Source organism: Stenella coeruleoalba, assembly GCF_951394435.1.
Source record: "Stenella coeruleoalba genome assembly, chromosome: 7".
Lineage (NCBI taxonomy): Eukaryota > Metazoa > Chordata > Mammalia > Artiodactyla > Delphinidae > Stenella > Stenella coeruleoalba.
This window is the reverse complement of record NC_137153.1, coordinates 84486007-84501777: the sequence shown is the minus strand read 5'-3', so window position 1 is coordinate 84501777 and position 15771 is coordinate 84486007. Positions and strand designations below refer to the sequence as shown.

The following is a 15771-nucleotide window of genomic DNA, read 5'->3' as shown; positions in this document are numbered from 1 at the left end:
GTCTTTTCGTCTTGTTTATGGTTTCCTTTGCTGTGCGAAAATTTTACATAGTTTTGGAAGGCCTAGCCATGGCAATCAGAGAAGAAAAAGATATAAAATGAATACAAATTGGAAAAGTAGAAGTAAAACTGTCACTGTTTGCAGATGACATGATATTATACATAGAAAATCCTCAAGACGTCACCAGAAAACTACTAGAGCTAATCAATAAATCTCGTAAAGTTTCAGGATACAAAATTAATGCACAGAAATCTCTTGTATTCCTATACACTTAACAACGAAAGATCAGGAAGAGAAATTAAGGAAACAATCCCATTTACAATCACAATAAAAAGAATAAAATACCTAGGAATAAACCTACATAAGGAGGCAAAAGACCTGTACTCAGAAAACTATAAAACACTGATGAAAGAAATCAAAGATGACATAAACAGATGGAGAGATATACCATGTTCTTGGATTGCAAGAATCAATATTGTGAAAATGACTACACTACCCAAAGCAATCTACAGAGTCAATGCAATCCCTATCAAATTACCAATGGCATTTTTCACAGAATTAGAACAAAAAATTTTATAATTTGTATGGAAACACAAAAAACCCTGAATAGCCAAAGCAATCTTGAGAAAGAAAAACAGAGCTGGAGTAATCAGGCTCCCTGACTTCAGACTATACTACAAAGGTACAGTAATCAAGACAGTATGGTACCAGCACAAAAACAGAAATATAGATCAATGGAACAGGATAGAAAGCCCAGAGATAAACCCATGCACCTGTGGTCACCTAATCTATGACAAAGGAGGCAAGAATATACAATAGAGAAAAGACAGTCTCTTCAATAAGTGGTGCTGGGAAAACTGGACAGCTACTTGTAAAAGAATGAAATTAGAATACTACCTAACACCACACACAAAAATAAACTCAAAACGGATTAGAGACCTAAATGTAAGGCTGGACACTATAAAACTCTTAGAGGAAAACATAGGAAAAACACTCTTTGACATAAATCACAGCAAGATCTTTTTTGACCCACCTCCTAGAGTAATGGAAATAAAAACAAAAATAAACAAATGGGACCTAATTAAACTTAAAAGCTTTTGCACAGCAAAGGAAACCATCTGTTACCTCTAAATGACAAAATCTAGAAACACTTATTTCATCCGCATCCTTGTGCTCATAACCAACTCCTTCTCTTCTTTAAATTTCTGAGATCCAGCACATTTTAACTGACCCCCATTCACTGACCCTTATTCTAACTCTTCACTGACCCTCCAGAGCTCATTTTTTTGCTTCCAGATCTGGTTTTTAACCTTGTAACCATTTTTATTAGTGGAATGTGGCAAACAAATATAAAGAACAAAGAAATGATCATTCCTTATGTCAATTATACTTCAGTGTGGTGCCCTGAAGTTTATATAGCACAGTTACAGTCCTTAATTAATTTTATCCTACCTTCATAGTAACTAGACAGTTGCATACCTTTATTAGTCAGAGTTCTCCAGAGAAATAGAACTAATACAATGTGTGCCTGTGTATGAGAGAGACTGATTGATTGCTTGATTGATTGATTGATTGATTTTAAGGAACTGGCTCACCCAATTATGGAGACTGGCAAGTCCAAAATCTACAAGGGAGGCCAGTAGGCTGGAGAGCCAGAAAAGAGTTGATTTTGCAGTCTCAGGTCTAAAGGCAATCTGGAGTCACAATTCATTCTTCTTTGGGGGACCTCAATCTTTTCTCTTAAGGCTTTCAACTGACTGGATGGAGCCCATCCATACTATGGAGAGTAATCTGCTTTACTCAGTCTACTGATTTTAAACACTAATCACATCTAAAATAGACCTTCACAGCAACATCTAGAATGGTGTTTCACCAAAAACTGGGTACCATGGCCTAACCAAGTTGACATATAAAATTAACCATCACAATATTATTCACTATTATTCAATGTTAAAAAGAAAAGACATGAAAGAACCTTATTACTAATTAATATTATTATTAAGTTTTATTATTCCAATTTTACAGATAAGGAAATAAGCTTTTGTAAGACTTATTTAGCCACAATTACCAGCTACCATGTTAATGCTCACACTAGAAACCAGATCTCTTTACTCTTCATCACATGCACATTCCAATAATCACATTGCCTCTAACATTATTGCAGTAGGTTTCAATTTTGTGGGAGTAAGATTTGTATTCCCTCCAATAAGAGACTCAGAATTCACACAATATTTAACTCTCACTTCATGGCCAAAACTCCACACCTGCCCAATATCAAGAGCATAGAACTAACTCCCTTTGAGGATGAGTACTGACACATAATGTGAGCTAAAACATCAAGTTTGGAATGTCACTCTAGAGAGTGCATCAGAATTCACAAAAGCTACTTTACCTCTCAACATGAATTTCCAAATTCCAGAAGTATTTTTCAGCACACAGAAACATAAAACTTTATATCAAAAATAAACCTTGATGTGAAAGACAATGTCAAAAGAATGAGGAGACAAGCTACAGACTGGGAGAAATATTTACAAAAGTGATATCTGATAAAGGACCGTTATCCAAAGTATGCAAACAACTCTAAAAACTCAACAATAAGAAAACAAACAACCTGATTAAAAAATGAACCAAAGACCTTACAGTCACCTCACCAGAGAAGATATACAGATGGCAAATAGGCATATGAAAAGATGCCCAACATCATATGTCATTAGACAAATGCTAACTAAAACAACAGTGAGATACACTACACACCTATTAGAATGGCCAAAACCCAGCACACTGAAAATACCAAGTGGGAAGCATGTGGAGAAACAGAAACTCTTAGTGGAAATGCAAAATTTACAGCCACTACGGAAGATAGTTTGGCAGTTTCTTATAAAAATAAACATATTCTTACCATACCATCCAGCAATCATACTCTTTGGTATTTACCCAAAGGAGCTGAAAATTTATGTCCACACAAAAATCTTCACTTGGATGATTACAGCACCTTATTCTAACTTCCAAAACCTGGAAGCAACCAAGGTGACCTTCAGCAGGTGAATGGATAAATCAACTATGGTACATCCAAAACTATGGAATATTATTCAGTGCTGAAAAGAAACAGGTTATCAAGTCATGAAAAGACATGGAAGAACCTTAAATGCATATTACTAAATGAAAGAAGCCAATCTCAAAAGGCTACATACTGTATGATTTGAACTATATGACATTCTAGAAAAAAACAAAACTATAGTAAAAACACCAGTGGTTGGCAGGGATTAGGAGGAAAACATAGATAAATAGGTGAAACACAGAGGACTTTCAGGGCAGTGAAACGCTTTTTTATGATACTATAATGGGGGACACATGTCATTAGACATACGTCCAAACCAACAGAATGTACAACGCAAAGTGTGAACCCTAATGTGAAGTATTTACCTTGGGTGATAATGTTGTGTCAATGCAGGTTCTTCAATTGTAAAAGGTACCACTGTGGTGCAGGATGTTGATAGTGGAGGATGCTGTAAGTGCGTGGGGGCAGGGAGTATATGAAAACTCTATGTAGTTTCTGCTCAGTTTTTCTGTGAATCCAAAACTGCTCTAAAAAGGTTAACTCTATTTTTTATTTAAAACAATGAACCTTGGGTTCTGAGGATACAGTGTGAATAAAGGTACAGACCATGAGAGACTACAAGTTAGAAAAGGTGTGTAAAGCAATACCTTTGAATAGTGAATTACAGGGGTTATACCAGAAAGCTTGCTGCTGTAAATTAGCATAACTGGGTTCTAAGCTCTGTCACTCACTAGGTGGTGTGACCTAGGAAAAGTCCCTCAACCTTTAGGCAACTTTTCTAAATAGCTGATTAGGGGCCTGACCAGAACCACAGCTTTAGTTGTCTATTTATAACTAAATGTCTACATGATATTTCCACTCAGATGTTGAAACAGTTCTTCAAATGTGGCATGTGCAGAATGCAACACATGATCTTCTCCCTCCCTGCCAAACTTGGTCCTCATCCAGTGTTACCCACCCAAGTGAAATGGCACCATCATCCATCTATCTGCTCAAGCCTTGAAATTATCCTTGACACCTTTCTCTCTCTCCCACTTTGACACCATTTAACAAATCATCAGGTCTTGTTGATTTTACCTTCTAAATAACTATCACATTCATCCCCTTCTCTTCATTTCCAGTGTTGCCACCCCAGTCCAAACTATCATAACTCATCTGGACTATTCTGCTCACATCCTTTCTGGCCCCTATCCAATACAGCTAATCTGAAAAATCTTTTTAAATGTAAATACAATCATGTCATTCCTCCCATAGTCAAATATCACTTCCTAATAGACTCTTCCCCAACCTCCAAGACCACGATAAATACTCATGGCACTGTCTATACCTAATAGTTCCTATGCAATTTTAAATTTATTTATGTGATTATTTTATTAATACCCAAATAGAATCCATATATGTTCTTTGACCACCACAATACCCCTAGCATATAAAGATTCAATAGAAGGATTCAATGTATACTCTTAAAAGAATATATGTAAAATTAATAGAATGAAATACTTCAGACTTACAAAAACATTATTAATCCTGCATCTTGATCCCCACCAAAAATGTTCTAATATTGCTGAAAATTAAAGTCCAAATGGTTTCTAAGGTCCCTTCCTGTTTATCTAATCTGTATTTCTAAAAGGCTACCAAAAACAAAGAAAACATCTCCTCACCTTGCACTTGGAAAAGTGACACAGGGAAAGTGTACGTGAAAACTCTCAGGAGGAATCTAAGGGACGCTTCGGCTAATGCTAAAGACAGAGCTAGATGTATTTACAGGAGAGAAAGGAAAAGAAAGTGAGGACATGCAAATCATATCCCCTGGAGAATTCAAAGACAATCCAATAAAATATGAGCTGGGTTTGAGAGTAAACCAGGCAAATCTACCCACTGAGGAAAGGAGTGACTTTCTAGGGTTTTGAACAGGGAAGAACAAGAAATAGAACATTCCAAAAGAATTACACTGAGAACGAGAAGACAGGCCACTGCTTCAAGGAAGTCTAAATGAAGGGTTCCCCATATTTAGAGCCATTAAGAACTAGATTGGCAGACTTTCAAGGAATCAAAAATTTGGCAGGATGGGAGAAGAAGGATTTGCCAGATTAATATACCAACCACTGACTAGAAATCTGTCTATGTTAATTAAGCATATTTATATACATGTATGGTAAGAGTTCCTGTCCCATATATCAGATAATCCCAGGACAGCCAGAAGAGGGAAATATAACGGGCCTGCCATATTCCATAATATAGTGACATCTGGATAGTATATTAGTACACCAATATGAGTATTTCATTCCTATCTCAGTAGATGCTAAACCATAAACAACATCTTTGCTCTTAAGAGCTTGTAGTTGAAAAGTCCTGAAAGTATGGCAAGTACAGATGTTACCACACAAAGAGGATTCCTTCCTCAATTAAAGAAGAATGGGTATTCCTCCTGAGCAGAGTATATAAAGCTAAGATTTTTCTGTTTTGAAAAGTAAAGTATGGAGAAAACTTCTGGGTGAAATATCCAACTGAGATTACACGTTTCCTCCTCCTCGCTCTCGAGAACCTATCAAAATTATGTTGAAGGAATAACAGAGGTATAAATCTATAATAGAGAAAATAACATGTTCAGGGGAGTGAATTTCAACTAATTTCTAAGATAGAGAAATAAAAGACTGTCACTAAGTGAAATAGAAAGGAGAAAGCTGCAGACTAGAAATATTTGTGGAGGGACCTTCAATGGTGGAGTTCAAGCAGTTGAATCCTGGAGTTATTGTGAAATAACAAATCAGTAGATGAGTGAATGTAACTTGAAAGTGGACTGAAAACGTCTGGTTAATAAAAGGTTTTATATATGAATGGTCAACCCCTCACTCTTCTCTTACAGCTTCATACAGGGCAATAAGCTTCCCACCTACTCATATGAGACCTAAGCCTGCTGGCTGACAAGTATTTCCTGTAGCGGACCCACCTATTTCCTCATTCTAATACATGAACTGAAATCAGACGTCACTTGGAGAAACTACGTGAAAAAGAAAGGCCAAAGTAAAACAGAAAAACTGAATCTGGAGACTTCCCTGGTGGTCCGGTGGCTAAGACCCCAACACTCCCAATGCAGGGGGCCCAGGTTCGATCCCCACTCAGGGAACTAGATCCCACAAGCCACAACTAAGAGTTCACATGCCGCAACTAAAGATCCCACATGCCGCAACTAAAAGATCCCGCATGCTGCAACTAAAGATCCCACATGCTGCAATGAAGATCCCGCACGTGGCAATGAAGATCCTGCATACCGCAACTAAGACCCAGTTCAGCCAAATAAATAAATAAATACATAATTTTTTTTAAAAAAACTGAAGTGATTTTTAAAAAATTCTTAATCTGTCATAGATATATTCAGAAATGTTCAAGAAGACATGATCTATGAAAGAACACAATGCAAAGAAAAAAAGAAAAATCAGAAAAAACACTCTTAAAAATTAAAAGTATTATTAAAAATATTAAAAATTCAATCAGATATTTAAAAGATAAAGCTGAGGAAATCTTTCAGAATGTGGAACAAAAGAGAGAGAGATTTAACAGATCTCTCTGAGAGAATCAGAGAGATTCAATTTAAGAGGTCAAACATTTGACTAATAGGAATTCCAAAGAGAACAGAAAAAAACAAAGGGAAGGTTATTGTCAAAATAGTAATAAATGAAAACTTCCCAGTGCTGGAGATATAAAATTTATATTTAAAATTTAAAGGGATCTCATGGATATTAACAGAAGATCCATGCTTAAACACATTTTTGTGAAATTTCAGAACAAAAAGAATAGAAAAATCTAATTGAGAAGGAAAAGGAAAGAGAGAAAAAACAAAATACAGAACCTACAAAGGAACAAGAGAGTCATGCTGCCACCAGATTTCTCATTAGAAGTAACAGAAGCTAGAAAACAGTTGTGCAAGATTTTCAAAATACTGAAGGAAAATATTTTGATCCTGGAAAACTACATCCTGACAAATTTTCAGGTAAATGTAAAAGGAAAATAAATCCATTTTCTGACATTTAAGGCCTCAGAAAATTTACCTGTATTCTGCAGAAGCTGCTTGAAGATATCCCCTAGCAAAACAATAGTGAAAACTAAGGAAGAAGATATAAGATATAAAGAGCAAACAAAAACCAAAAATACATGAAAAGAAATCCCAGGGTGACAGCTTACAAAGCAATCTGTGCAAATTATAACCAGAATACTCTGGATTCAGGAATATCTTCAAGAAAAAAAAATGGAATGGATTATAAGCATTCGAAAAAGTAAATAAAAATCTGCAAACTATTATAGACATAGTAAAGTAAGCATGTGTTTCTTAAGGGGGAGATGGCAATAATAAGCCCCAGAAAAAAACATACAAAAAAGAAAAGGCCTAGTATTAAAAAAAAATAAAACATAATATAATAATTGAGCAAATGATGGAGTCTAAGAAAGAGGTCTCTTTTTTATCAATTTTATTTTTCATGTTGAGTGATGACAATGGAATTATAGAGAATGAAATGTAATCATAGCACATATTGGCTCTCTAGTGAATAATATTTATATAATAGAGAGCAATATGTGTAATTGTCAAGAGAATTGTGATAGAATGTGAAAATGGCCACAATTATCCACGTTTCTCTGTAAGCACACCACTGTAATTAACTGTACAGCAACTCCCAACAATAGATGGAGTCTATTTCCTTTCCCCTTGAATTTGGTCTGATCGTGTAACTCCTTTTGCCAAAAGAATGCAGCAGAAGTGACAGTGTGCCATTTCCAAGCTTAGGCCTTGCCTTCCTCTGTCTCTCTCTCTTCTTCCCTCTCTCTCTCCTTCTCTCTCTCTCTCACTCTTGCTCTCTCTCAGAACTCCACTGGCTGTCATGTGAACAAGACCAGACTAGCCTGCTGGGTGATGAAACACACATGGCCTAGTCCCCCTGGCCCCAACCTACATCCATCAAACTTCCAGAAGCAGGGCTACCTTACTGCCCACAGATACTGGAGTGAACCAGCCAAACGCCAAAGAACTGGCCCACAGAATCATAAGGTAAAGAAATGGCTGCTGTCTTAAGTCACTGAAATTTTGGTGTGGTTTGGTACATGGCAAAAGCTAATTCAAAGAGAGAAATGTACTCCAACTCAAGAGTACATTGATGCAAATCCTGGCTCCACCACTTTTAGCTATGTGACTTTGAGCAAGTTAGTTAACTTCCCAATGCCTCAGTTTCCATATCTGTAAAATATGAGTAAAATACATTATCTACCTCATAATGTTGTTTGAGAATTAATATATGTAAATATACATGTAAAGAAATTTGAGTTACTATATGTAAAGCAATTTAGAATGGTGCCCATTGTAAGCACTCAATTAATATTAGTTATTATAGTTTTTTTTAATTTTAATGGTGTGTATTAATTTTCAACATCTAGAATTACCCACAAAGTATACATGATTTAATAATAGCTATAGAATGGAATGAAAATGTTAGTGGTCTTATGAAAATGGAGCTATCAGAAGCTGGGAGATAGAAAGAGGAAAGAACAGGTGGAAGGACAGGTAGGGGGTTAATATATTCATCATATAAAGCAAGGAGTCAAGAGATACTGTCTAAAATTAACAAAACAAAGAACTAAAACAAAAATAAATAAATAGAGGTTATATGAAAATGTGTGACTTTACACAGGTAACAAAATGAAAAGCTAAATAATGATATAGTCACTAAAAATTAAGAATATGTGGAAAAATAAAGGTGGGAGATGGAGTAAGGGAGCTCAGTCATCATACATCATCTATTATCTGTCATAGCAAGAAGAATACCGATTAAATGATGAAAACTCAAGAATTTATGGTCAACGCATATCTACTAAGAAATGTAAAATGAAAAACATAGGTTGCTTCTGCAGGATACTGGGACTGGAAAATGTGGAACAACAAAAATTATTCTATCCTATTAGTGTTCTTAACTATGTACACATAGTTTTGATAATTTTTCTTTCTCATAACAGCAAGGTACAAAGAAGATTCCCCAAACCATCTGTACTTCCCAATTTTAGGCGAAAAAAAATGTTTTTTAAAAACGAAATTTGGTAAACTTTTACAATAAAAACCCAAAAGTATGAAAACTTCATGAAATCAACTTAAGAAATACTTAAGTCTTTGCTTACTAAGAATTCAGAAAGTTAAAATTTTGGATCCTAAGTGGAGTGCATTTCATGCCAAAAAAATTAAAAAGGGGAAAATCTTCTCCTCTACCTCATACTTGTATTACCTCCCCCTCATTTCCTGGAACCTGTGTGATCTCTCTCCTCACATTGGCCCCTCCTACATCCCATGGATGCCTTTATCCTCACCCCCAGCTCTTCCTCTATGCTATAGTGAAAAGAGTATCAACTTGGAATAAGATGTCTGAATTAAGTTCCAGTTCTGCTACTTCTGCTCTATGTGGCTATGGGCAGGCTACTTCTTCTAATGGAAAAGCAATGCCTTCCTCACTGGCTATCTTTCAGAATTAAATAAAACAGTATATTTGGAATAAATATATAGAGAGAAGCATTACCTTGCACACAGTGATTATTCAATATATAGTCATTCCGATTGGGGAAGAACAATGAAGAGGGTGCAGTAACACAAACAGAACAAAAATTGTTGAAACTCCAGCTACTACCCTTTCCCTTACCTTCTGTGATCCTAAGCCCTTTTAAGTCAGGAACTGAGGGAGATTCTGGAATTCTTCTTGCTGTAGTCACCAGCATCAATAGACACTGGCATCTGCAAATCCTCTCCAAAGATGATTCACGGACAGCTTTATCTCTGCAACAAAGTTCATGCACAGAGATGAAAAAGGATGACCTTTTTCCAAAATATTTTTTAAATTATTCTTGGAATGGTTAAAAGTACTCAGAGACATAACATTCACCCTAAAAAAACAGTTCATGGGTAGAAATCCACTTTAATTCTAGTATAGTAAAAGAAATGGGCAATAATCCCATATGCAAGAGCAGATAAAACACTACTTGCCCAGCCTATTTGGAATGGTGGTTGACTGCCTAATCAGAGAACCTCAGGGGTCCCTGGGGGAATTGTGGTTACAAAAATCACTATTTTCATCCTTTTATGTGGGAAAAAATTCACAAATTTAGAATCACTAAAGTACCAGGAAGAAATACCACATACATAATAATAGCCTGGTGTTATAATTTGGACACTTCTAAGGCCCACTTCCAAGGCTGCTATGTAGAACCAGAAGTAGTAAAGATGATTTTGAGAGATTGTGCTGTAGGGTCTTATAGAAGTTCCACACTCAAAATGAAGTCAATAAGCAAACACTCTGAAAATCATTCCTCAGTAGTCTGTTTTTTCCAAAGATGTCTATCATGGACTAACCACCAGACTCTGTCATACAACTCTGTTATACAACTTATTCCTCCATAAACCATTTAAATTTTCAAATAATGTTACCAATCATAATTTACCTTGTTTTCCCTAGCCACATATTTTTATTTTATTTCATATTAAAGCAGTGACGAGAAATTTCCCCTAAAAGGCTATCCTTTTATTTTCACTTTTCAGTCTTTAGGGAAAAAAACACGATATAAGCTATCTTTCATAGAAAAGCACAGTATTATCACTTGCCATTAAAGAAACAATCTGTTATTATTCAGGATCAAATGATGCATATGGAAAGGAATAATTGCAGAATTGTCATGTTTTCTCTCAAAAAGACTAAGTACAGGTAAAGGAATACTAAGCATGCTATTTTGGCAAACACACATGCCTAAAGTAAGCTTCTCTTCCCCATAACAGGACAGCCAAATTTAAACTCTTCAAGCTCCATGTGTCAAAACATGTAAAAAGTAATAATAAAAAGAAAAATCACTGGGAACCCAAAAAGTTATAATGAGTGAAATATACAAGTATTATCATTTTGTCAGAATTACTTGAATATTTGCACTTAAATGTAAACGAGACAGGCAGGAATTCCAGAATAGTGAGGTAAGGCACTCAGGAGACCCACTCTTCAACAATTTAACTAGTAAAAATTACAAAAACCAATTACATAAAGGCTCTGGAAATTGTCCTAAGGGCATAAAGCAAATGGAGAAATATTCATTCAAGAAAATATATTAAGTCTTCGTAAGAACTGCAAGAGTCTATGGGGTTTGAGCCACGACTCACTCCATTATGCACTCACCCCACCCCCCCACCTCCAGGTTACAAAAGGTCAGGCATATGCTACCAAGAAGACAGAGACTCTCTCCCCCAGCTCCTAGTCTGAGGTCAGGTTACATGAGGTCAGGCATGTGCTACCAAGAAGACAGAGACTCTCTCCCACAGCTCCTAGTCTGAGGCTACAGTTTCATGCCAAGCAGGCTGCTGGTGTTTCTCATGCCCCTCAGCCCTGTGTTGCAGTTCTTTTCCAGCTGGCACAGCCGAGAAGACCAGGTCATTCTTCCAAACAGCCCCCACTCTTATGGTAGAAGCTCTATTCTAGGCAGGCCAAGGATACTGGGGCAACAACTGCCCCACACCAGTTCACTCATATGATGGAGATTCCATTCAATAATACCAAGGGTTGCTACCCCTCCTCACTTATAGAGGGGGTAAAGGGAAGGGGTCACTTTGGAGAAGCAAGTCCCTGGTCCTAGCTCCAGTGCAATAGCTCTGGGGTTCTGGCCAGATGGAAAGGCAGGCCATAAGGTCAAAGAGCTCTGCTTGAAGGGACCGACTTCATTTGGACAAAGTGTGTCTCCATGCCTAGTGCGTGGTAGTTTTCAATAAAACTTTATTTACAAAAACAGGTGGTACTGGAATTAAAACCCGATGTTCAAATACAAACTTGTACACGAATGCACTATTCATAATAGCCAGAAGTGGAAACAATGTCCAAATGTCCATCAACTGATGAATGGATAAATAAAATTATCCATACAATAGAATATTATTCAGCAACAAAAAGAAATGAAGTGCTGATACATGCTACAACATAGATGAACCTGGAAAACATCAGAAAAAGCCATTTATTGTGTAACTCCATTTAAATGAAAAGTCCAGAAAAAGCCAATCTCTGGAAACAGAGAGTATATTAATGGTTGCTTAAGGATGGTAGGAGAAGGTATGAATGAATGGCGAGTGACTGCTAATGAGTACAGGATTTCTTTAAGGGAATAGGAAAATACTCTAAAATTAGATTCTGGTGAGTATTGCATAACATTGTGAATATATTAAAAAACAGCGAATTGTACACTTTGGGTAAATTTCATGGTATATGAATTATATCTCAGTGAATATGCTTTTAAAATAAAAGAATTTATACTGACCCAAGGTCATACTTTTATCACTACTTTTAAAAGTATAATTGATAAACCTGTTTACTAGAGTTTTTGAAAGTACAGGTTCGAGAAAAATAAAATGTGAATGGGGCAGATTGGGGAAAGGTTAGGGCATGAGGTGGATTTTCTTCCTAAAAAAAGCCTGCAAGACCCCACCCATCCTCACTCCCACTGCTACTGTGGTCTTGGCTGCTCTTGGGCCCCACTTTCAGCCTGATCAAACCTATAAAGAACAGAATTGTACAAAGGAATACTGACTATCTCTGTGGACCCCCGACTATCCAGCACACTTATGTCTTTGTGTCCTGAAACAGTGACCTCTCCCAACATCCCAGGAGCCCTTTGCCTGCCCCCAGAAGGTCATCTATTTTCTGTAAAATGCTTAGGCATGCTATTTTCCACAGGTCAGTTGGGTATAGTTTCCCCAAGATCACTCCACCATAAGAAATATAAAGGCACCACATGAAAACCAAACTGGTTAATTTATGATTATTGACTATCACATGCATTTTGAAGGGTATATTTACATAATATTTTTTTACATTGGACACAAAATTTCTATATATAATGTTAAATACATGTATACTGTCTTGAACTTTACATATTTTATTTGCTTTGAGTCTGCATAGGGGCAGACTTTAAAAGAATCTCCTTCCAAAATCTGTATTTGTCATGAACAATAAGTTGCTCTTGCAGAAGCTTAATGAATCTGAAAAAAATTAGTGTTCATTGTGTTTAAAAACAAAATATATGAATAAATTAAATGTATTAATATTTTAGTATCTATTAAGGTCTGCTAGAATGATGAATATTTCTCTAGGAATAATTTGTTCTAATATATTTCACCAAGGAATATTTCAATATTCTAGTCCTGTATTTAACTAAGTATTTCTATGACTGCATCTTTTAATCACTTGAATTTACATCACCCGAAACACAGTTTGGCAAGGGCCCTCTGATAACAAGTTGATTTTCATGCACTTGGATTAGTCTTATAAACAGGAAGCCACATTTTATCATGAGCTAAAATCTCTGAATATAGGAAGACTAGGTTTTGGTTTCCTGTGTCAAGCTCTCCGTGTTTGAATGACTTCCAAACTTCACTATATGTGTTTTTTCATTCCTCTTAAAGAGATCATACGTTTGAAGAGAAAGGAGAAGACTTGGAAATACCTGTTAATAAAAACTTTTAAAGTAGGCATGCCAAGGGAGGGAAAAAATGAAGTCCTATCTAGACCCAATCAGCTTTGCTTGACCCAGTTATAGTTAAATGAAATATCAATGGGAAGTTCAAGGTAAGCAAACTAGTCAAAGTTCTGCAGGAGGTGGCTCTGATGACTTGAGAAGAATGACATCTGATCCCTCTAAAGAAAACACATTTCTCATGGCTGCCAGCATACTACCAAGGAAGAGAGGGGAATAAACTAAAGCATAAATATTACTATTCCTAGAGGATGTCCTTCAAGAAAGGAAGGCTTTGTCTTGGCTGTGTTTATATAAATCTTTGGAATATTTGACCAAAAACAATTCACATAAATGGAAGTCACAGCCAATGAAGGAGAAATCAGTTCAGTGTGTCCAAACACAAACTCCAGGCAACCAGAGAAAAAATAGCATGTTCTCAGGACTTCGCTGGTGGCACAGTGGTTAAGAATCTGCCTGCCGATGCAGGGGACATGGGTTCAATCCCTGGTCTGGGAAGATCCCACATGCCACGGAGCAACTAACCCCACGCACCACAACTACTAAGGCTGTGCTCTAGAGCCCCCATTCCACAACTACTGAAGCCCACATGCCACAACTACTGAAGCCTGTGTGCCTAGAGCCTGTGCTCTGCAACAAGAGAAGCCACCACAATGAGAAGCCCACGCAACGCAACGAAGAGTAGCCCCCACTCGCCGCAACTAGAGATAGCCCACACGCAGCAACAAAGACCCAACGCAGCCAAAAATAAATAAATAAAACAAATAAATTTATTAAAAAATAATCATGTACTGTTGGAGCTTCCATGGTAAATAAATAATGAAGATGACATTGCTAAGGCTATAAAACAGTGGTCAGGCTGCCAATGTGACTGACTTAATAGGATAACTAAATCAGAACCCAAGAATGTGTTGGAAAAGAGCTGGTATGAGATGGGTTAGTACAGATTTGTTTGTGAAACAAATCAAGCACTTCTAGTGAGTGGAATTAAATACTCTAAACTGGATAAAGTTCATGAAGCTATGGAGTGTACTGATGCCATCAGTTTTTTATTAATAGTTCCCTCCAAAAGAAAAGAATTTAGATAGATGATAAATACAATGGCCCTAACTCATGTCAGTGGGAAAAGAGCAAAATAATCTTTTTCCCCAAACCCCAGTTATGTGAAGATCTTAGATATGTGGTTTGCCTCAATAAACATTCTCAAGAATTACAGAATATTTCTTGGAGCACACATAGCTTATCTCCTATACAGAAAATCAAAAGTTGACTATAATGCAAGTCTACTATACAGCGATATTCCCAAATACCTGTGATTATGCAAAGCATGTATCTCTAAGAAACAGGAGATAAAGAGATAAAAGAACATCAAAATAATCTGAATTTGGTATCATTCTATGGTCAACCATTCTTTAAAATCAACCCTCTCCCACTCTATCTTCTGTATTTTTTCTCTCTCTCTGCCTCTTCTCCAAAATGCTTAGACAAATATCAATGAGGCCAGGCCCAGGGATCAATCCAGAAAAAAATAAAAGACCTCGTGCTGTAATCTTCATTCTCTCATTCCCTAGGCTTCCATCTCAAATACATACTTCCTCAGCCTCTTCCAGCCAAAAAAAAAAGAAACAAACAAAAAGGAAAATTTCCTACTAATTGGCCCATCCAAATAGTCTCCAGGCAGGCTGCCCCACCAGTTCATTAGACATTCCCTAGACACCTGAATCCCTACTTAGATCAATGTAAAGACCCCAGCCACACAAGGAAACTTAAGATGAAGCAAATCACATGAGAGACCATCTGGTCTCAGATTTAAGTCCAAATGTGAAGCAGCTGTAGGTTGAAGGGTGGGTATGGAACAACTCTATGAAGAGCTATCCATACTAGAAGGATTCCCTGGCTGGGGATATAAATGGTGACTCCTAACCAAAAGACAATGAGAGGACATTTGTTAGGGACATTGTAACACCAGTAGCTATAAGGAGGCATAGGTCTTCTCCTTGTTGACAAAGGATATTGAGCCCTAGGAAGAAAAGCATGTGGCCCTTTCTCCATCTGTCAATCTGTCATCACAAACCAGAGAAAATTGTGACAGAACCTGAAAATGGTATGGGAAAGGAAATAAGGCAGCAGAAAATGTAAAAGCATATTGGTCACCAAAATTACTATTTTCATCATATTATGTTTTT

General features: G+C 36.7%; 1 long non-coding RNA gene across 1 annotated transcript in view; it reads right to left on the bottom strand.

Annotated features, from left to right (window-relative positions):
• LOC307188551 overlaps window positions 1-15771 on the bottom strand; it is a 397940-nt gene that overhangs the window by 278628 nt on the left and 103541 nt on the right. The window contains exon 2 of the long non-coding RNA XR_013828988.1: window positions 9730-9863. This is a non-coding gene — a long non-coding RNA (uncharacterized lncRNA). The remainder of the gene's footprint in view (window positions 1-9729; window positions 9864-15771) is intronic.